The sequence below is a fragment of the Hermetia illucens genome, chromosome 3, assembly GCF_905115235.1.
Source record: "Hermetia illucens chromosome 3, iHerIll2.2.curated.20191125, whole genome shotgun sequence".
In the NCBI taxonomy this organism is placed as follows: domain Eukaryota; kingdom Metazoa; phylum Arthropoda; class Insecta; order Diptera; family Stratiomyidae; genus Hermetia; species Hermetia illucens.
This window is the reverse complement of record NC_051851.1, coordinates 110,331,648-110,355,275: the sequence shown is the minus strand read 5'-3', so window position 1 is coordinate 110,355,275 and position 23,628 is coordinate 110,331,648. Positions and strand designations below refer to the sequence as shown.

Sequence of the window (23,628 nt, the reverse complement as noted above, 5' to 3'; positions counted from 1 at the left end):
CTTCCTATTAATGTCGACCTTGCCGAAAAACTTTACGGATCTACAATAAATTTAAGAAGGGTTCGCAGTACATTTTCAAAATAAATTAATTATACTATTGTTAATTTTATTTGAGTAGATATCGTAATGGGGAGTGTTTTGATAATGATGATTTTTTCAGATTTTTAAGTTGGAAAGTCTCTGAGAACAGGTCCTTGAAATAATTAATCCTCTTGGAACCTCGCACTCCTCACCTCTAGAACCGATGTCAAAACTAATATCTCCTTCAAAAAGTACAAATCCATACCTCTCATTTGACACCATAACATAGATATATTCTTTGTTGAGGATGTTGGGAGTTCTGAGTCTGCATCCACTTGGTGACGGACCGGACCACTTAGGAAGCAACTTACTTCCTCTTTTGTTGTCCACGGGCTCCTCTTTTTTGGGTTAAACACCCAAGTTTTCCAAAAAAAGAAAAAGTTGACTGACGGTTTCGTCCCGGGCAAAGTCAACTCATTGGACGCTACCTCACATCTCCCTTGGGAGCAGCGTAACCGAACATATGGTAATATATTCATATATGGTAATATATTCACTGGAATATAATTCGTACCCATTACATGTTTGCGATTAAATATAAATCTGTCGTTACTTTCGGTCACGCTGCTCCCAGGGCAGAGGTGAGGCAGCGTCTGAAGTATTGCCTCTGCCCTGGACGAAACCGTCAGTCAACTTTTTCCTTTTTTGGAAAATTTGGGCCTTTAACCCAAAAAAGAGGAGTCCTTGGACTACAAAGGAGGAAGAAAGTTGCTTCCCAAATGGTCAATCAAATCACAGAAAACTTAGCAAGGCAGCATCCAAAATCTCATCTCGGGGTCGATAGGTGCCCTCAACCGAGAGACTGGAATCTGACATGCGAAGTAATATTACTTGAGCAAGTAAAATGGGCATTTAACTTTTTCCATTGATACAAGTCTGCAGGTCCCGATGGTATGATTCCTGTGCTAGTAATATTCGGAATATATACCGTGCATGCCTAGCACAGGCTTATATTCCAATAAATTGATTAAATTAATGCGATAATTAAGGTGATATTAATTGCCAAACCAGGGAACCTCTCCTACACGGACATGAAAAGCTTGCGACCGGTCAGTCTAATTTCCTTTCAACTAAAAAAACTAGAAAGGCTAGTAGATCGATTGATAAGGGATGCACATATTCCGCAGTAGCCATTTCCCCATAGGCAACACGCCGCCCGGAGAGGCAAACCCACGGAGACAGCACTCCTTGAGCTCACTGTTATGACTTCTGGTAATGGATACTTCACCCAAGCATCTAGAGACTAGAGATCTAGCCATAATAATTATTGGCAAGGTTGCGGACACAGTATGTGAGCTAACATGGAAGCACCATTTCCAGAAACAATATCAGACATCTTGCAGATTGCTCTAGTGCTGCAGGATTCCGATAGGTAAAACCTGGGGATTTTCACCGCATCAGATTCATTATCTAATGGTATCTATCTACCCATTATAAAACCCATTTTGATGTATGCATGCATCTTCTGGTGGCCAAGTCTAAACTTTATTAACAGGAGGAAGGTGCTAACGCAGATTCAGAGGCTCAGTTGCCTAAATATTACTGCAGCAATGAGCACTACCGACTGCGACAGTCGAAGCTATTCTAAATCTACCCCCCATTCATTTGTAAGTGAAACGGAAAGCAGCCAACGACGCACACAGACTCTATACAGTATTATTAGCACTAAACAGCAACGGCATCTATACAATATTATTTGCATTAAACAGCAATGAAATTTCAAGCCAGTTGCCATCAGGTGCTGCTGAAACTAGGCCGACTGAACGGAACGTTGTTTATACGGGGGCCAGGGCAATCAAACATCGTTAGTAATGAAAAGGGTGACAGATTGGCTCGGTAAGGGTCTGAATCCACAATGATGGGGAAAGAACCGGGTTTTGGCATCCAACCATCCACTGTCAAGTCCACTCCACTGGAGGATAAAATTGCAAGTATTCACGCAAGCGAGTAAAAAAATCGAACTCTGGCCGATAGGCGAAAATCCTTGTGAAAGAACCTGGAGCCGCAAGAGTGTCACTTTTATTGTGACATGGGGGGACATGGGAACCCTAACAGGGCTTTTAACTGAACACTGCACCTTAATCTACCATATGGAAGAAATCGGGGTTGTGGTTTCAGCTATATGCAACCAATGTGAGGCGAAGGAAGAGACGGCTCTACATTTCATACACAGCTACTAACACGACCTTCTCAGATCTCAGACGAAAACATGGTAAAATTTTCTTCAATGAAGAATCTGCACACTCCCTGCCTATGGAGAATGTTCTCAGGGAGTTGTAGAGGATAGTAAAATGGGCCTAACAAAGGCCTGAGTACTCGGAGCTGCGGCTCCCTCCAGTAAACTAAATTAAAAACCACAATTAGATGAAATGTGGGTGGCATTTTTGGCTATGTGCAGTGATAGAATGTGCATAATCTAACGAAGGTGAAATGTTACTCCAAAGTACCGCTCAATATTCTATTAAAAGTCACGTATATATATGTATATTAGTCTTAATGGCACAAGACTTTGGTCAATATAATATTAGTAATTTGGTCAATATAATAATAATAGCACTTCATTTGATTTGCTACAGCAAAATCTTGGACGTGGAATTGATGGTACAGTTGAACAAATCTAGTTTTATGTGTTGAACTTGGCTGATTCCGCAAACGTATTTCGACAGCGGAGCATGGCAACAAGTGGCTGTCAAAGTACGCATACGACGATAAATAAACATAAAGCATAAGCTATAACATAAAGCATGATCCTGTCAGGTTTAGTTTACTAAAAAATCTTTATTATGTCAAAACTTTCTCTTTTTTTTGTAAATTTACTGCAGTGCAATACATTTAATATCAATAAAACGATACAATGAATAGTCTGCACACACATTGCGAGTTACCTATAAAAGGAGGATAAAAGGACGTCGATTCAGCTGTGAATGAGTACCTGAGTCAAATCAAGGTAATAACCTCGGACGAGCGCAATGCTGACCACATTGTCTCCTACAATATACTGTAGTGTACCGTTACGGTCTTGAATGAAGTGCTCTAACACACTTCAAGACCCTGATCCAATATGGATGGCTGCACCAACGATTATTATTATTATAAAAGGAGCAGTTATGCACTCAAATCTATAAATATATAAAAGAAAGTGGTATTAGTTACATTATTTATAACTCAAGAACGGCCGAAGCGGTTTGGCTGAAAATTGGTTGAGAGGTAGCTTAGAACCAGGAGACAGACATAGGATACTTTTTATCCCGTTCGACCGCGCTTCCATCAAGTCACTATAAAACATGGTATAACAAAAACGCATCTGACATGGAATAACAAAACGCAAATGACAGTGGAATAACAAAACGTAAATGACAGCTAGACGTAATTTGGTCTTTGGTTATGTATGGTAAAAAATTTCACAGTTATGGCTAAACGTAATTGATAATATCATAAGTAATTTGTTTTTTCTTTGAATCATCATTAACAATGCCGCGACCAAGACGATCGAATCTTTACCGACAAAGCCGTAATGCAAGAAGGATGTGAAACATTGCGAATGAAATGACTGAAGAAGCACAAGGAATTACCCGTGAAGAGCGCCGCATTAGTATGGCTCGACTTCGTGCTTCTCAATCACAAGAGCAAAGCGACGCAGCGCGTGAAACGGCTCGGTTGGCAATGCGAAATCGTCGAGCGAATAACAGAGATGAAGAAGTAAATAATTTTCGACGCACAAGAAGAAATGTATCAAGTGCTGATTTGAATCGAGCAGCGTTTCGATATCATTGCAGCACTGATTACTGCTTGCATCCTAGCGTTTGCATTGGGCCGATGGACGTTGTTTGCGAGTATTGTGACGCATTGAAGTTTTCTGGAGAAACGCCCGGATTATGCTGCCATAGTGGAAAAGTGAAATTGCCATTATCGACTCTCTCACCTGAGCCATCGCATTCATTGCTTTGTGGCGGAATACCAGAATCACGTCATTTTCTTGCAAACAGTCAAAAATACAATGGTTGTTTCCAAATGACTTCACTTGGGGCAGACATTATCTAAGAACGATGAATGATGACTACAAAGTCGTGATCAGAGCAGATAAACGACCATCTGGAACATACGAACGCGCATTTAACGCTCCAACAATAGATGAAGTTGCCATCCTGATTGTTGGTGAAAACTTGGAAACACGCGATATTGTGCTTACACGTCGCGATACTGGGTAACTGCAACAAATATTTGAAACACATCGTTCATATGACACGTTGCAGTACCCGCTGATGTTTTGGTAAGGAGAAGATGGATATTATTTTAATATCAAAATAATAAATCCATTAAATGGTGAGTATCAATATCATAGTTCAACATGATATACATACATATACATTGTTTGGTTTTGGTTTACAATAAAAAATCAATTATACTGCTTATTAACAGGAAAAGATAAGGGGTTGTTGTAAAATTAGACAAATGACTGGCAACCGATTTATCTTCACACCTTTATAATTATTAAAAAATTATATATGATATTTACAAAATACTAAATCTAATGTTTTAATTTCAGGTGCTGGGTTTTATCCACAACCTGACGGTCCTGGTGTCGCTCATAGATTTCGTCGTTATGTCGGCTACGGAACCGTCCATTATCATGTAGGGGGCCAAAAATTCTTCTCTCGAACGCGGCCAAGAGTTCGCAATTCTTCTTGCTAAGAACCCAAGTCTCGAAGGAATACATGAGGACTGGCAAAATCATTGGCTTGTACAGTAAGAGCTTTGACTCTATGGTGAGACGTTTCGAACGGAACAGTTTTTGTAAGCTGAAATAGGCTCTGTTGGCTGACAACAACCATGCGCGGATTTCATCATCGTAGCTGTTATCGGTTGTGATTTTCGACCCTAGATAGGAGAAATTGCCAACACTCTCAAAGTTGTATTCTCCTATCTTTATTCTTCCCGTTTGACCAGTGCGGTTCGATGTTGTTGACTGGTTGGTTTTCGATGCTGACGTTGCCACCGTATACTGTGTCTTGTCTTCATTGATGTGCAGCTCAAGATATCGCGCCGCCTGCTCGATCTGGATGAAGGAAGTTTGTACGTCTCGGGTGGTTCTTTCCATGATGTCGATATCGTCAGCATAGACCAATAGTTGGGTGGACTTAAAGAGGATCGTACCTCTTGCATTTACCTCAGCATCACGGATCACTTTCTCCAGGGCCAGGTTGAAGAGGACGCATGATAAGGCATCTCCTTGTCGTAGACCGTTGTTGATGTTGAACGGTCTTGAGAGTGATCCTGCTGCTTTTATCTGGCCTCGCACATTGGTCAGGGTCAGCCTAGTCAGTCTTATCAGTTTCGTCGGGATACCGAATTCTCTCTGCTCGTGTACACTTTTACCCTGGCTATGCTATCATAGGCGGCTTTAAAGTCGGTGAATAGATGATGCAACAGTTGTCCAAATTCCAACAGTTTTTCCATCGCTTGCCGCACAGAGAAAATCTGATCTGTTGTTGATTTGCCTGCAGTAAAGCCTTTTTGGTATGGGCCAATGATATTCTGGGCGTATGGGGCTACCCAGCCTAGCAAGATGGCGGAGAATACCTTAGAGATGGTACTCAGCAACGTAATACCTCTATAATTGCTTCACTGTGTGATATCTCCCTTTTTATGTATGAGACAGATAATGACTCGTTACCAACCGTCAGGCATTGATTCGCTGTCCCATACCTTGAACATCAGTTGATGAACCACTTGGTGTAACTGGTCGCCTCCATATTTAACCAATTCGGCTGTAATTCCATCGGTACCTGGTGACTTATGATTTTTTAGCCGATAAATTGCACGGAATGTTTCTCCTATAGTTGGTGGTGGGAGTATTTTTCCGTCGTCTTCAGTTAGCGTCGGAAATCAGATTTCCCTCTTTGTCTAGGCAGGATGAGCATCGAGGTGTATAAGGCTTCATCCAGCTGATTTGTTGGTAAAACTACCGCGCGTGGTGCGGTTACTCTCTGTACTTTTCGAGTTCACAGACTTGTTGGTTCTCCCAGGCTTCCTTTTTTCGTCTGTGAAGTCGCTTCTCCGCTCGACGGAGTTCATGATAAATCTCTGCGCGTGCCCGCGTTCTTTGAGAATGCAACATTACTCGGTATGCGGCATTCTTCCGTTGCTAGCTTACATTCATCGTCAAACCAGCCGTTCCGACTCCTTTTGCGGCTGGGGCCAAGTATGTTTGTGGCCGTATCAATGATAACGTTCTTCAGGTGGTTGTGAAGATCATTTGTTTATGCTTCATCTTCAGGTACTCTGTTGACTGCGGTTATTGCGGTTATAGGTGTCGCGGAGGGCTGTGTTGTGGATGGATTCAGTGTTAACTCTCACCGAGAATATATCCCTTCTAGTAAATGGGAAGTTACGAAGAGGTCACGCGATTAGACCCGAAATGATTGAGACATTAGGCCAAACAAATAATATTGTGATATTCTTAACCAGGCGAATGAAGAGCTTCGTGAATAGGCGGGCGGGCGGACTTGCAACGGATGCTCTATTTACGGTGGTTAAGTATAATCGTTCCCCATTTACATACATCATTATGTAAGAAAGCGTAGTTAAGTTTTGTATCTTTCTCTTTTCAGGCAACAACTACTACTCCCACCAGTAGGTTAAAGTTAAAGTTATTATAAATATAGTATAATAAATTGGAGTAAAAAAATGTAAATAAGTGAAAAGGAGGGTAGGGAATACGGAAAGTATGTATGTATTTGCTTCTTCGTGATGGACCTTGGCTTGCGCGGGGGTACTATAAATGAAACAAGTGGAGCCCACTGGCGGAAGATTCGGATGGTGCAAGATGGTCGTGATCTTCTCTTTAAATTGGATGTGCCACTGTTGGAGAAACGACCGTTCAAAATTTTCCGAGTATATGCTATTTCGGCGGCCTTTGATAGAGGTTGAGAGTGGAATATTTGGCTGTAAGTCGCCCAACAATTTGTTCTGATAAATAGGGGGAAATTAAGGATTGTGCCCAAATTTTATCGGTAACAAAAATGACAAATGCGAAAAGAAAGTACCGAGTATTTTATCAGTGGAAAAGGTGTGCGTGGCTGGTATTTTCGCCAAATCTGGCAATAAGGAATGCCGTGGAACTTGAGTGGATCCTTTGAATGGATTGGTGAAATTGAATGCACGCAATCACTGACTCTTTATCATGGGTAAAGAAGTGAGAGTTACACTTCTCAGACAGTTACACTGCTCAGATGGCAAGGCTAAAGATCTGTAGAATTGGGGTCTTGGTGCCTGTAGAGCGGTGCATATTGCAAACAGATGGCTTTCGTTTGATGCCGTAGAACGCAATAAAACTAACTTACTTGATAACGAGTATTTACTTAGGGATCTTACTTTGACGATGCCGACATGTGTAGGCGGATGGATGAGGATGACGTAACTCCGCATTTGTCTGAGTAGGTACAATCTTTAAAGATCTGTGTGATACGTTATGTTTTCCTTCTCTTACCATTCTTTAGTTTTTTGCGTGTTTATTATCCGAAATAAGATTTTCGGGTTTTCCTATTTTACTGAAAATTGCTTATAGCGCGTTATCACTTGAATCCCATTGTCTGTTTGAAGTTTTTTCATTGTAAGGAATTTAGAGAGTTTGCCTATACAGGTAATATATGGTGAGTTTCTATCCCTAAACCAAATATCGATTTGATACATTTCTCTAATTTTTTTGGGCGTTTTAGTTTCTTTAAAAGGCAGTTTATTCAGGTTTCTTTTGTACTTTGCTTGGTTACAAATGCTGCAATTATTTATTTGTCTCGTTATCATAGTTTTAAGGTTCGGAAAGTAATATTTGTCTTTGAGCTGCATATACGTTTTATTGATACCCACATGGTTACTAGCTCGATGTATTTTTGCAATTAGTTCCTTTATTTCTATTGGTGTACAATCATATAAGATTATTTGCTTGTACAATTATTCCCTTCGGATTTGTTTCTTTCCAATTTTTGTCATGTTTTTCGAAAATAAGCATAACTTCTTTACTGGTAAATTTTAGACCTATTGTATCTTGTGTTGGTACATGGTTTTGTAAGATGTATTTTGCATTCTTGTCGTCGAAATTTTCGAATTTGAATGTAAGTCTAATTTTACTGTGGTGTTTTTCTCTTTTGACTTGATTACTCGTTCCCCTCTTTATTATGATTTGCCTCTTGTAAGCGTGAATGGGCTTTTCTGATATGAAGATATAATTATTATTATCTTCAAAGGCTGTATGTTGTGCGGCTAACGATTCGATTTTGTTATTATTGAGTGGGTGTATCTCAACTCGCGACAATACGTCTGCAACGAAATTACCTCTGCCTTTGATATGTTTGATGTTGAAATCATATTCTAAAAGTTTCAACTTCCACCTTTAGAGTTTTGCATTATCCTCTTGGATATTATCAAAACCTTGCATACAAGCATGAACTGATCACAGGAACATGTTCGGCTTACCGATATGAGCCGTAGACAGTATTTGATAGTTCTGCTTACAGCATGTATTGGGGCCGGCGAGTTCTGATTGATCGCCATACTGCACATAACAAGCTTGATGTACTGTTAGTTGACAAGACGGGTCGCTCCGGTATTGTACCTAAATCCCTTACGGCTTCTCTTGATGGCTTGGAAATAGGAAATACACAAAACGTTTCATACCTGAAGCGTCCAGCTTCCGGTTTCAATTGTGTAGTTAAAGGCTTTGCTATTTTTGCAAAGTCTTTTATGAACTTTCTATACAAATTAGTTAAACCGAGAAATGATTTGATTTCTTTCTGATTTTTGAGTATTGGGAATTTTTTGATGATTTCTATTTTGTTGGAGTTAGCTTTGATAACGTATTTTGTTATTACATGCCCAAAATAAGGTTTTTGACATTTGAATTTTTAAATTAGCTTCCCTGAGGATATGAAAACTGCTCTGAATGCGTTTTTGTGTTCTTTTAATGATGTGCTGAATACTAAAATGTCGCCCAGAATTCATAAGGCGCTGAAATGTTGCTGGTGCATTTTTAAGTCCGAATGACATGCAAGTAAATTCGAAATGACCTTCCTCGGTAGAAAAAGCTGTTTTTTCACTGTCTTCTGGTTTGATTTCGATTTGGTGGAACCGCTTGGCCAAATCAATAGAGTTAAAGTAGTTAACGTTATCGAGCTTTCCAAGTATATCATCGATTTGTGGTATCGGATATTTGTCTTCTCCGGTGAAATTATTAATTTCGGTATTTCTATTCGCCCTTTTTAGGAACTATCCAAATTGGGGAATAGTATGGAGATTTTGAGGGTTTAATAATGCCTTGCTTAAGATCTTCTATTTTCACCATATTTATTAGTACTGTAATTCACATTTCTTGCACCACTGTAACTAACGTACCCTGTTTCTACTAACACTTTATAATCACTTTCAAGTGAATCTGGTTTGCAGGCATGTAAGATACATCTAATAGGTTCGGGACATTTGTTAATAAAAGTATTTTTAGCGATCTGATTTTTTAGCTTAATCATTTCCGACTTCTGTGCAGCGGAAAACGTTACATTATACTTAATCTTATGGTTAATTTTTAATAGACACTTACAGATATATTCGTATAAATGTCCTGCTGTTGTGAATCGTGCCGCTATCAATCTTTCGGTGAGCTGAATTTCATTATCCGGTGTATCAAAGTGATTGATGAGGAGCGCCTTGACCTCTGACCAGGATTCTGTGTGGTGAGTATGCAAAACCTCTCTTGCTCTTCCAACGATGCGTCCTAAGATCATCTGATGAAGGATAGCTTTGAAGGGGCTGTTATTCACTTGTGTATCACTGAATCCACTGCATCGATAAAGGGGAACAGATCCACCTGCGTTGCGTCGAAATTCGAAAGCGCTCCAATATAGCCCCACAAACTTTTGAAATCCATTGTCATGTTGAGCGTGCGTAAAGAGAAATCTTTGATGAGATTCTGTAGGTTCTTTTATTTGTGAGTGATAGATAGTTTTTAAACACTCGCAGACTGACTGCGCCAACTACTTTACTTGCTAACGAGTATTTACTTAGGCATCGTACTTTGACGATGCCGACATATGTAGGTGGATGGATGAGGATGACGTAACTATATGATGATATGATAAGTTTTACGAATAAAACTTAATAAATATAAATCTAATCAAATAGAAATATGAGTTTTACAAATATACTTATTTACTGTGCTTTTGAGTTGGCACTTGTCACTCATATTTGAGTCTTTCTCCTATTTATACTAACAAAATTTTGCTTTGGCTATACTTTTATAAATTACTGCACTTAGTGCATTTTGTTGCATAAGTGCAAATGTGCCTTCGATTATTTCTTAATCACATTGGTAATAAAGATTCTTAATACTATACCAGTTGTTATTGCGTATAACTATCATTATCATTATCAGAAAGCCATTGTTGTGGTACCGTCGTATATTCCTACGGAGGGCATGATGCGGATATAACTATGTATGTATACTAAATGGCTTAGATGCGTACTCCGCGTTTGGAATACTTTTACAATTTAAAAAGAAAGTATTTATTTTATAAAACGTTTTGAAACGTGAGCGCTAGATAAGATTTTTATGCGCGGATTTGCAGGGAGCGATATTGATTGAAGTTGTATCAAATAACATAAGTGGCATAAAAATGTATGGGAAATGTAAGTAGAGTGTGGGATAAGAGTTATTGGGTATTGGGATACGTTGAGTAATTATATGAAATGAGTGGAGTTTGGGAGAATTATATTTAAAATATTGATTCTCTTGTCTGTTTTGATGGTATGGGGTGTTGTTTGGGTGATTTATGGGTAGGTTTGGAAATGGAGGACTATGGGGTTATACCTATATGTTTACATTGATATGATATACAGGGTGCGGCAGCATAACTTCCTTTTTTCAAAACTCAATAAAAACTATCGTATGCATCGGAAAATATTTATTTATTTTTATTTACATTGTTTTGAAATTCAAATCTGTTAGGTGACGTCCCCCATTCTCCATACATTGCGTAAACCGATTTCTGGCGTTTTTCATGACTCTTGTTAGCATAGCAGGTGTTATGTTGGCAATTTCTTCTTGGATGTTGGTCTTCAAATCTTGTAGGGTTCTTGGACGGTTCACATAAACACGGGAGTTAAAAAAACTCCATAGAAAAAAATCACAAGGGCACAGATCGGGAGAGCGTGCCGGCCATTCCAAATAGCCTCTAATTGAGATAAGGCGCTCTGGAAAGTGTTCCCTCAAAACAGCCATCGATGCTCTTGAAGTGTGTGCTGTTGCACCGTCTTGTTGGAACCAAGTGTCCCCCAAATCCAAATTTTCTAGCCGTGGGAAAAAGAAATTCTGTAGCATGTTTACATACCGGTCCGAATTCACTGTCACTGTAACCTCATTTTCCTCAAAAAACCAGCGACCAATAATTCCAGCTGAGGAAATTGCGCACCACACTGTGACTTTGGGTGAATGCAAAGGCTTTTGACGCAATTCTCGAGGGTTGGTGTCAGCCCAGTAGCGCATGTTTTGTTTGTTAACCGACCCACACAAATGAAAATGGGCTTCATTGCTAAAAAAACAATAGCACCCTCGGGAACGACATCAAGAAGAAGATGAAGATGATGAGAGGAGAGAGGAGGGAGGAGGGAGGAGAAAGGAGAGAGGAGACGTTGACAATTTCTCCTATCTAGGGTCGAAAATCACAACCGATAACAGCTACGATGATGAAATCCGCGCACTGTTGTTGTCAGCTAACAGAGCCTATTTCAGCTTACAGAGACTGTTCCGCTCGAAACGTCTCACCATAGGGTCAAAGCTCTTACTATACAAGACTATGATCTTGCCAGTCCTCATGTATTCCTCGGAAACTTGGGCTCTTAGCAAGAAAAATTGCGAACGCTTGGCCGCGTTCGAGAGAAAAATCGTTCGAAGAATTTTTGGTCCCCTACATGAGGATGGACGATTCCGTAGCCTACACAATGACGAAATCTATGAGCGATACCATGACCGTCCGGTTGTGGATAAAATCCAGCTCAATAGGTTACGGTGGGCGGGTCACTTAATCCATATGGGTGAAGATGATCCCACCCGGAGTCTATAAGGGCAATATCCATGGTATCATAGAAAAAGAAGACGAGGCAGACCCTGCCTAAGATGGAGCAACATAGTTCTTTATCGCAAAATGAACAACTGCATTGGTTAACTGTCATTCTTTTTCTTTGTTTTTCCTTCCTTTCGTGTGTTGGATCCGAGGAATTGATTTTTTTTTACATCAATTGTATCTAGATATAGTGTAGAATATATAGACAAAGTAATTTTATGATATTCGGAGTCGTTCGGAAATTGCAGTGCTAAACATGTAAAATGTCACATGCCACGTCTATGCCGATTGCAGTAATAACGCGCGTATTTATCGGTCCGAATAACGTTCTAATGACTTCGCTAAAATCATAAGAATTGAAGACAACGCTTTACATTTGTTTCATCAACAAATCTAAGGTTTATTTACTAGGTATAGCAGCTTAAGGGTCAGTTAAGGTTTTATAATTAAAACGAAACTGCATTTTGAAAATCTGGTGTCAACATAGCCCAAAATCTATCCAACCAAATTCTTTGAAATTTTCACGACTTAGTCAGTACATATTTCTACGGTCCGCAAATTAGGATAATTGGGATTAGTTCGATAGTTTAACACGCCTTCAAAAATTTAGCTTTCAATATTTTTTATTATTTCTTATATACTTTTCTGTGTAGATTGCACAATCAGAAATTTCGGGTGATGGATCGAAGTTTACTACCGTAGGTGAAAATTTGATAAGTAACTTTGACTTGTACTGGGAGTAATTGAATAAAGTTCAGACTTTGTGGTAAACTCTTTTTTTAATTCATTTGCGTATAAATCAATATCCAAACTGTTCTGTTCAGCTGTTCTCAGCTCAGGGTAAATTTGCTGGTAGTTGCTAAGCGAAAGAATTTGGAGTCAATCTCAAGTGTCGACCATTCTCACGCTTCGCGTTGTCGTTAGCGACCTTTAACGGGTCGCTTACGATACGGGGTGTGACGTCCTCGAGGTGTCCGAGTAAGTAGTTCTGACCCCCTAGCTGGCAGTATACCGGCGTCCTAGGTAATAGCCTCGAGAAAACTTCTCGGTGAAGAGCGAACCGCGAATGACCGGTACACGTCGGGAAACACTGGGAGTCTCTGAAGCCGTCGACGGGTGATGTAAGCGTAGCTCTGCCAAGGTGGTAGTTGTGACGTGTATTAGAAGCCAGCCCCTTCGGGACCCTGGTCGGGAAGTGTGCATTGAACCGGAGTTAGTAGACCGCGTTGCCCCGAACGAGCACTGGTCCGTCCGTGAATTCCGGGATCAGCTAAGCGAAGGTCAGGCCTCAGGGAACTGGGGTAGGGGCTGAGTCCCCGAGGGTACACCCGTTCCTGACTATTGCGGCCCGCTCCCTTGCACACGGTGCGCTGGTTAGTTTTTCATGAAGAATAAACATACACTAATAAAAAAATCGAGGAAACAACAGGGAAGGAGGAAGAGCTGAGTACATTTGCGCGGAGCACAAAAATGCGTCGTTCACCGCAGCGATCAGCGAAAGAGGCAGCGAGGACTAACATACCCGATGCGACACCGGGGCGCCCAAATAAAGAGGAAGCCTCATCAAGTGGCGCGACTGACAGTGCGGAGATGGCAACTCCAGCTCAGTCAGAATCGCTCCTGAGCAGATGGATTCGGACACAAACCGAGTGGAAATGCCGTCCTAGCTAGAGCCGAAGAGAAAAAAGTCGTCAGGGAATGCGCGTTCCTCCAGAGGGACGTCAGCAAAGGTGTCAAAAACTGGCTGGCGGAACTGGAGGAACTATTGGACCGCATCTCCTTCTACAGGCGAACCTGGAGAGCAGCGGAAGACGATTGGAGAACAGAAACAGCTGCACTCCCCGCTGAGAATGCTGCTTGTGTCAAACGGACCGCAGATAGACCACTGCAAAGCGAACTGGGAAAAAGCGGAAAGAGGACGACTTGCCCGAAGGAGACTTTAGCGAAGTAGTTTCCAGTAGTACCGGATGTGACACCGGGGCGCCCAAATAAAGAAGAAGTCTCATCAAGTGACGCGACTGACAGTGCGGCTCTGCTCATTAAGCCGACGAAATGCAAGACATTTGCGGAAGTCCTTAGTGAAATACGCTACAGCCTGTAACCCGAAAACAAGGGAGCAGAGGTGTCTTCCATATGAATTTTGGACTATGGTGGCATCAGATTTTCAACATGCAGTTTCGAGAAAAACGCATTTAAAAAGTAGAATGCGATTTTTAACCATAAAATCTTAACTGACCCTTAATCTGCTATACCTAGTCCATAAACCTTGGATTTCTTGATGAAACAAATGAAAAGCCTTCAAATCTTCAATTCTTATGATTTTAGCGAAGTCATTCAGACCGATAAATACGCACTTTATTACGGCGATGACGTAAACCTGGCATATGACTCGCTTTGACCAACACACGGGATGACCCCCTTAAAGGCAATGTTTCCACCGTTAGTGTTTTATTCCAAATTATTCTCCTACATTCTAGATGGCCCATATAACTTATAACAGTTTGTTTTTAAAATTATGCATTACAAAACATTTCTAAACATCAGACATACTAATGTTAAATGGGGCCAGCTGCTGACCCCTGTAAGCAGGTGATCACTCAACTTGAGTTATTCACACAATATCGATAATGCAATGAGTCAAATTAATCATTTCGATTGCTTTGCACAATAACCAACTTTTGTATTTATTTTTGTACTGGATTATACATGCTAATTAAACATACCTAGAATTCTAAAATTGTATCAAAATATTAACGATCATATACATAGACAAAATTGTTGCTAACCATAATAAAAAGCATTTTTGAAAATGCTTCCACCACTTTCCTCAATTCCGTGATCGTCGACTGTAGGCAAATCCCATTGATTTGGATTGTGGAGGAATCTCCCGTATTAATTACCTCCAGGTCCGTCAATGCCATCTCATGTCTTTTCCCACCACATACGATAGCAAACATAGTAGATTTATTGGCGATATACAGCCAATTGTTCGCGGCCATAATAATAATAATCGTTGGCGCAACAATCCATGTTGGATTGGTGGCCTTCAAGTGTGTTAAAGCATTTCATTTAAGACGGTAACGGTACACTGCAGTACACTGTAGGAGGCAATGTGGTCAGTATTGCGCTTGCCCGAGATTATTACCCTGCTTTTTTTCAGGTACTCATTCACAGCTGAGTCGAATGGTGTTAAACGTCCAGTCACGATAACAAATCCCTCTGTCGCTAGTTAGATTTGAACCGCGACCTTCCACTACGACAGCCTAACTCTCTAACCACTTGAGCCATCCGGACACGCATCTATATCTTTGATTATTTTGGGTGAACATCTCCTTCTTGCTTAATGCATGACGCCAACAAAGCCGGATCGGGATCAAAATACCTGGCCAGATTGAAGTTAACGGCAATATCAGAATTCTCGGGTTGCGACATCAAATATCGCCCTGCCTCTGTCACTTGAGGAATGGCTGTTATGTGCAGCAGTTCATACCAGTACCTGCTGATGATGTAAAAATATCCAAACCTTCAAATCTGGTCTTCCTCCTTCCGCAATGGCAGTCGCTCTTGCGGAATTCGCGAATTTGATATAACGCGTCTAACTTGTCACCTACATTAGCCATCGTTCTTGCCAGCGCCTCTTGACTAGTAAAGCCCAAAAACATGGGCGGGGTCCATGCAGAGCAGACACGATTCGGCTGTACTTTGTGGCTAATTCGTCATAGTACATAGTTCACGGCCACCAAATACGGTGTCATAACATGGACACTCAATATACTCTGGAGTCTACCTTGTTAAATCAGTTGTTCATTTGATTTACTTTCTGAATAACTTTGCTCAATTTTTCGGTGAATTGCCCCAGTCGATGAGAAACCGTAGAATGGTAAGCCTCTGTACGTGCATTCGACAACACGTTCTGGTGGGTCACCGTCTGTAACGTCGCTAGTTGCTCATGCCGGAGGCTTTCGATGTTATTGTAGACCTCATCGTTAACTCCGAAAACCGCAGTCAGTGCTTTGCCTAGAAGACCCCTCCTCCTTCTTATTGTTGAAAGGTCAAGGAGCTTATCAATTTCGCGGATAATATCCTTCTATTCAAAATAAAGTGATTTAGCGGCGCATCACAATGCGTTATCAAGGCTAATTTTGACACATTCTCGCACATCGCACGTGATTGATTTAGGACCTGCATGATGTCTCGTCAGTCATCCTGTATTCCACGCACAGAGAAATCTACCTTAATCCTCAGTTCACCTCAAACTATTCGGGCTTGGCCTAACTTTTCTACATGGTATCCGGCGTGAGGCCTCAAAATTTCGTAGTTCTCGGTGGAACTGTTCTGAGAGAATGCCATGTCGAATGTGAAAAATAGAATTGTCAGATTCAGGAGTGCCCTTGCCCATGTACATGGCGCGATATGCGGTTTCTTGGGTCGTTGCATGACAGAGAGAAATTCGCGCTTCGTTTTATTGTAATCGGTTCTGCCTTCGGGTGTTTCTGCTCTGCTCGCTTCGATCTTTTTGATGTTGGCTCTTTCCGCTCTGATCTTTTCGATCTTTCCGCTAGAAAGGATTCATTTACCTCAATCGGAATCTCCACCGGTAACGAATACAAATTGACGATTCCGATCTGCACTGTGATATCGAACACAAAGTGTCCCGGTGTCAATGCTTCGAGGTCTTCAGGATTGTTCCGTGATCGCTATATATTTCCGAACACAGTCCTCTTCGTGCCGTAAACTGTTTGAAAGCAGCCAACAAGGCTTCCGTTAATACATCGCTGACTAATTCGAGATGCACACCCTTTGTCACCATGTACAAAAACACGTATACGTACCCTTTCAATGTGACGGTGGAACGCCCTTTTGACATCCCAGTCTTGAACGGACCTGGGTAATCGACCCCACAATGCAAGAACGGTGGACTTGGAGTGATCCATATGGCAGGAAATTGCTGGCCATGACCTCTAGCATATCACACACGAGTAAGGCAGCGATGAAGCTCATCCCGTATAAGTCGCTGATCGTTCGTAAATGATTATGGACCGTCTGAACGTTTTCATGTAGCGTGTTCTTGTGTGCTTCTGGGATTATTAAGTCAGTAACATAATGTTCTCACCGTAGGATTATCGGATGTTCTATTAGTCTGACAAGTCCACAATCCGCAACCTTCCCCCAACTCTCAGAAGGCCCTATTGGACAATAAACAGATTTAGTTTCTGAAGTCCTTTCTGCAACAGGTTTCCTCTTACGACGTCCTCTATCTCTTTGTCAAACCCTGCCTTTTGTACCAACCGAAGAATCGGTAATCACTGGTAACCATGTCCATTAGTTCTGTTAATGGAAGGGCTTCATTCAATTTCAACAGCGGAAGAATTATCTTCGCCTTGACGCGGGTTCTGGCACATAACAGTGTGACACTTATTTTTTCTTGGTGTCAACTGATTTAACATAGATAACCGAAGCATACGCCGACGCAGAAGCATCACAAGCACCATGCAACTCGATTGTGTTCGCCTTTGAATACTGAACCCATCGAGGGATCAGAATCGATTCCAATATCGGTGACTCGGCTTCCAGCCGTTTCCATTGATTCAATATGTCCTTCGATGGAGTGTCATCCCAGACGATTTCAGACTCCCATATTCTTTAGATTAGGATTTTGGCGTCAAGCATTGCAATGGATCGTATATGGCTGCAATATTTGACGATAGCTGGGGTTTCGCCAATTTTTTGTCGGCATCAAACTCTATAGTCTTGAACCGGAAATTGTTAGCCATCGGGTTCCAAATTAGTCCGAGAATCGTTGCCGCTGATTTCAGTAGAATTTCTCGAAGTCCAGTATTCTTCAGTAATAGAAAATTGTCCACGTAAAAACGAATGTCCTTCGTCCGTTGCTAGTTGAATTAGCGTTCTAATTACAAGGAACGTCGGTCAAGTTTCGCCAAACGATACTGTTGTCAGCACATATTTTTGAACGGGCATGTTCGTACTTGGTCTGTATAGTACCCATTGGAAGTTCCTATAACACGGCTGGATTTTTACCATTCGGAACATTTTCTCGATATCGGTGGAAACTGCATACCGGAAGTTCCTCTATGGCGGAAATATCTGGGCTGGATCGTCTTGCAGCTTAGGCCCAGTATGCAATAAATCATTCAAACTCGAACCGCTCGTTGAGACTGCTGACATGTCATAAACTGGTCGCACCTTGCTCATCGTGCTATCAGTCTTGATGTGGGAGATAACATACATCCCTGTTCTTTCCGATAAATAGCATCATTCTTCTCCAGTTGTCTTTTCAGATTTTTAAATCATATTAATACCTTATTTCTCGAATTTCCTAGCAGCACTAACTTTGGATCGTCCTTGTGACCGCATACCTCCCGTCCAATTCGCGTTGAACCGTGCTCTCGTAAATTACCTCACATTCGTTTGCGGACGAGACCTCGTCTGGAGCGGTCTCTAAATGAAATTCAGTCGTTGATATGTTGAATACTAACGTCGTGGCTTCCGCTGACTGAATAGGAACCTTGCCTGAAATTAGCCAGCCTAAATTTGTCTTCTGGGCCACCAATGGATTTCCCTTCGTGGTTCGTGGTTGAATAATTTCTTGAAATATTTTGGCTCCCAATCCCAAATCGATATTCGCCTTGACATTATAGTTTGGGTAGGCTAGCTGCAGAATTTTTCTCCATCCTATTCCGATCTCAGTCAGATTCCCATTTGCCAAATGTCGTACATAGGCCTCAACCGTTATCTCGAATTTCGACGGAAAGTTAGGTCTTATGCTGACTTCGATTGCTTTCCGAATCGTCGCCGCTTGAACACCACCGATCCCTGATATCGATGCTAATACATTCCCTTTCTTTACGCCTAATTTGTTGGCCGCATGCAAGGAGACGTCGTGCCTGATTTTCCCACTGACTGTCAGGCTGAGTTCGCATTTACTGCCTTTTTAAGGTGTAGCATGGTATGATGGTCTTTGTTGCACTCCAAACACTGCACTTTGCTTTTGCACTTCCGTGTGTAGCTGTGTGACAGACAATTCAGCCATAATTTGGACTGTCTTACGAACTCGTTTCTTTCCTTAACCGCCAGTGTCCTGAATTCGCCACAAGAAAACATCGGATGGTTTCCAAGGCAATATATGCAGAATATTAGGCGATGACTGCTTTACGGTTTGTTACCAGAGCAGAGGCAAATCGTCAGACGCTACCTCGCCTCCATCCTCCATCCTTTCTATAATTCCTTTCGAAAGCCTCCAGTTGATTGGAGATCTCCGTCTGTTCTTTCAGGATGGTTTCAGCCATATTTTACAATGGATTGATTACAGACTTGGATTGTAAGTAGACTTTGGAACCGGCATGATAAAGGGATTTTATGTTTCTAAGGAAATGAACTTGTACCAGGGTTATGTCGTATAAACTGTTCCACCGTTAGTGCTTTATTCCAACTTATTCTTTTACATTCTAAATCGCCCATAACAGTTTGTTTTTAAAATTATGCATCACATAACTTTTCCAAATATCAGACATTCTATTGTTAAATGGGACCAGCTGCTGACCCCCGTAAACAAGTGATCGCTCACCTTAAGTTATTTTGCCATAGCTCCTCACACCATGATGCTGCCACTGTCCTATCTAACTGCTGGTATAATGTTACCGTCTTCTAAGACAGTGCTTACTCTTCTCGACACCAAGTGCGAGCCAACGGAACCGAAAATGTTAAATTTCAACTCGTCGCAAAAAGTAACTGTTTTCCAAAATTCTTTTGGCTTATAAACGAACTCTTGAGCTTAGTCAAGTCGTTTTTAAGGTTTTGTGTAAAACAAAACCTTACTAAAACCGATTCACTGTCTGTCTGTCCTGTGACAGACACTTTTTTCCAAAACGGCTAAACCAATCCGGACGAAATTTGGTGGACAGATGGGAACTACGAAATCCCACATATACAGTGGCAACGAGATACATTTTCGTGGGGCATCATGCGGGCATCAAACGAAAGGTATCGATTAGTACTGATGTTAGTTTTCACGTTAGGTTTAAAATGCGCGAGTGAAGAGGCAAAATGTGCATACTTAAAGTGGAAACTACCCAACGTAAAAATCTGGAAAAAATCAAGGTGGTGCGCTTACACGAAATCTAGGCCTCAAAATATGTCCCATTCCGATATCTGGTCAAATAAACTTAGTAATAGTACAATATCAACTTTTTGAAGTTGCCTGGACACCCCCATCAAGTTCATCCCAGGAGTATTGCAAATTTTGCAACAGCATAGAGGGAAGAATCGCGCATAATACTGCCAAGTTCTATGGAAATCCGGTTATTGCTATCAAAGTTATAGCAATTCAATCTTACCAATTCCACTCTAATTTACTGCAGCTTACGCCATGCAAATAAGATGCTGACGTCACAGTTAGTCATGAGGAATCCACTTCTCCCCAGGTCTTTTCAATATTTTGTGTAAAACAAAACCTTATTAAAATTGGTTTACTGTTTGTCTGTCTGTCTGTCACACACATTTTTCTCGGAGTCGGTTATAGCGATTGACACCAAATTTGGTGGAAAGGTGGGAACTGGCAACGCTCACCCATACAGTGAGGGGGGAGGGGTGTAAAAAGGAGGCTGCCAAGACTCAAAAATAGCTTCCAAACCGATATCTGTTCAAATAAAGTTGGCGGAAATCGCACCCTTCTTTGCAAATTCAAGATTTTGAATGTGAATATCATCTGGAAGTGGATATTCCCAGCTCTCTCAGCTTGACTGCTATCAATACAGTGCTTTTCAGATCAAATTATTTGTGTAAGTGGCCTTTCACAAAGTAGAGGGCAATTGAATTTTTAACTATGTCCACACGCAACTGTCATCATTTCTCACTTAGGGAAACACAAAACATTTTATACTTGAAGGGTCTAGCTTGCGGTTTTCCGATTTATTTAATATTCTTTTGGGAAAGAAGTGGCTTCTTCCTCGGAATATAGGCGCTGTTCCCTATGGGGAAAATTTCGGACGATTTAATGACGAACTACCAGTATACCTCTCCAAATTCAGTGCAATAGATACTGCAATTGTCTTTGAATTGTTCCTTATGTCCCCCTAAATTTGTCTTTTTGTTTGTTCCGACTGGATTGTCGCAGGTCGGCCGCTACGTTTTGCGATAAGCAGATCCACTTTCATTAAAAAAATATTATGACATAATATCCCGTGGACTTTGGCTTTTCTATTATTTTTGAAGTATTTTATTGAATTGAATATTATTGAAATATGATAATGATAATGATTTGCTCTTTTCAGTCACGAGACAAGTGCTTATAGTCTATTTTCGGACCTTTACCGCGCGATACTTGTAAGGAACTAATCGTTGCAGTAGATGTTAGGAAGCCCGGCACTTCTAAACACAATACGAAACACACCGGTACTCTTTTTGAACCGCAATCACATTACGTGTTTTCGATATGTTTTTTTAGCGATTTTTCTGTGCAACATAAAATAATAAAATAAGCAATAACGGTAGAAAACACACATGAAATATTATTGTTTTCTCTTTCATAACTCATTTAAAAATATCAGCTGATTTTCGAGATATTGGGATTCAAAGGGTATTGCCGTAACTGTCCAACTTTTTAGTAAACTCTTCGAAAACTTACTTACTGACTTACATGTATGACTCGTCGCTAAACTTTACATATACTGTACGTATGTATCTCCATATTCTCAGTTGGGAAAAGTGCAATTGCTTCGGAATTACTTAATAAGTAGCTTACTTTGATTCATGGTAATCTAAAAGAGAATATCGTTCTTAGATTTGATATGCATTTCAAATTTTTTAACGTTCTTTAACGTCCTTCTTAACAAATCTTTGTTGTTTGTTTGCATTGAAGTCATTGATATCGTTGTGTCTTATTGGAATGAAGTGAATTCAATTCACTAAAATCAATAATAATAATTATAGTAAAAGGCGAAAAATTGTATGATAGTGCTTATAGCCCACATTTGCTGCTTTCACACCATCTTCTCGGTAAGTACTCTGGAAAAGATTTAGTAATTGACAAAGTACCGTGTTCATTTTTTTGTAAACCGTTTCCATAGGGAACTAATATATAATTCTTTTAAAATTAGTTGGAAAAATAGATAACTGACGAAAAACCCTACTTATGTAAAAGCCAAGACTATTAAAAATGTACCAATGTTTTTTACTAATTATACTTATTTCTCCAGATAGCGTTAGTAAAACAAACTAGTCTTCCAGCAAGGCCTCGAGAAAAACCTACCCAACTTATCGAACGGTAATTTTATTTCGTTATATAATTAGTACTGAGGCAATGGCAAACTTGTATTTAAAAATTTTATCAACTTAGCAATTTATTCGTAAGTACAGCCTTTAAAAAAAAATCTGGTCCTCGTTTAAGCACTGTATTTATATGTTCTACCGGAGCTGGCTACAACAGTATAAACTAGGTTAAAACAATTAGATATAGTGCATGTTCTTATAAAGCGGCGACCTAACCTTTGACAGTTTTTAATTTTGCGCAGTGAATTCTTCTATTTTAACGAATTTAGAAAATATGTTTTTCGAAATGTATAAATGTGTCATTTAATATTAAAATTATTCTATGCAAAAAATGTCCTTTAAAAGACTGGTTCATTCTTTTAAAAAGCTCCTCCCGAAAATGACCGTTTATTTTTCTCAGGTTGGCACAGGAAGTTTCATCAATTCCAGAATTGGTTCATAGGCATGCGAATGGCAATCAATTTTCTGCCGCCATAATCGATTCCTGGCTATGCAGACGGTAATCAATTGGCTCTCGACTATGGCAACCATTTGATGAAATAATTGACTCTTTACCCGTATAGTCATGTAAAGTAAAATTGATTCGAAATCTGAAGAATTAGTTCCGAAGCATTCCGATTCCTACTGGGTATAGTTTGCAGTTACAACGTACCAAAATGAGAGTTATTTGGCGAGTAGATGGGAGATAGTGTTTTAATCAAACATGTTCCTGGTACATACACAGATAACTTCACCAACAATAGCAATTTGCCTATGAGATCCGTCGATTTGAATAATAAAGTCCGAAATCACGTTCAATTAAATTTATGCTGAAAGTCGAATCGGAACAAAAACAGAATGAACTCAATTCATCGAAAATTTAATATTTATTTATTCAAATAGTCATCAAACCAGATATCAGTTAAAAACGAGGAAGAAACCCGTTATCTACATAAATAAGAATGCTCCGTCCCATTATACAAACGGGATAACGATCTATGGCACATATAGTTGTCCTAGCTCTACATGTTTGCCATTAGCTGTAAACTCCTAACCTCCACAAACGTTTGGCGGAGGGAACATCGCCACTCGCACGTTTGAAAATGCATTAGTTTTCTGAGCAATCAAATTCCTTCCCCAAAAAACCGACACTCGATCTGATCGACGCAAGTGC

General features: G+C 40.5%; 1 protein-coding gene across 3 annotated transcripts in view; it reads right to left on the bottom strand.

The window, feature by feature from the left end:
- LOC119651041 (lysosomal alpha-mannosidase) overlaps positions 1–23,628 on the bottom strand; it is a 153,959-nt gene that overhangs the window by 129,743 nt on the left and 588 nt on the right. The gene's annotated exons all lie outside the window — the stretch shown is intronic.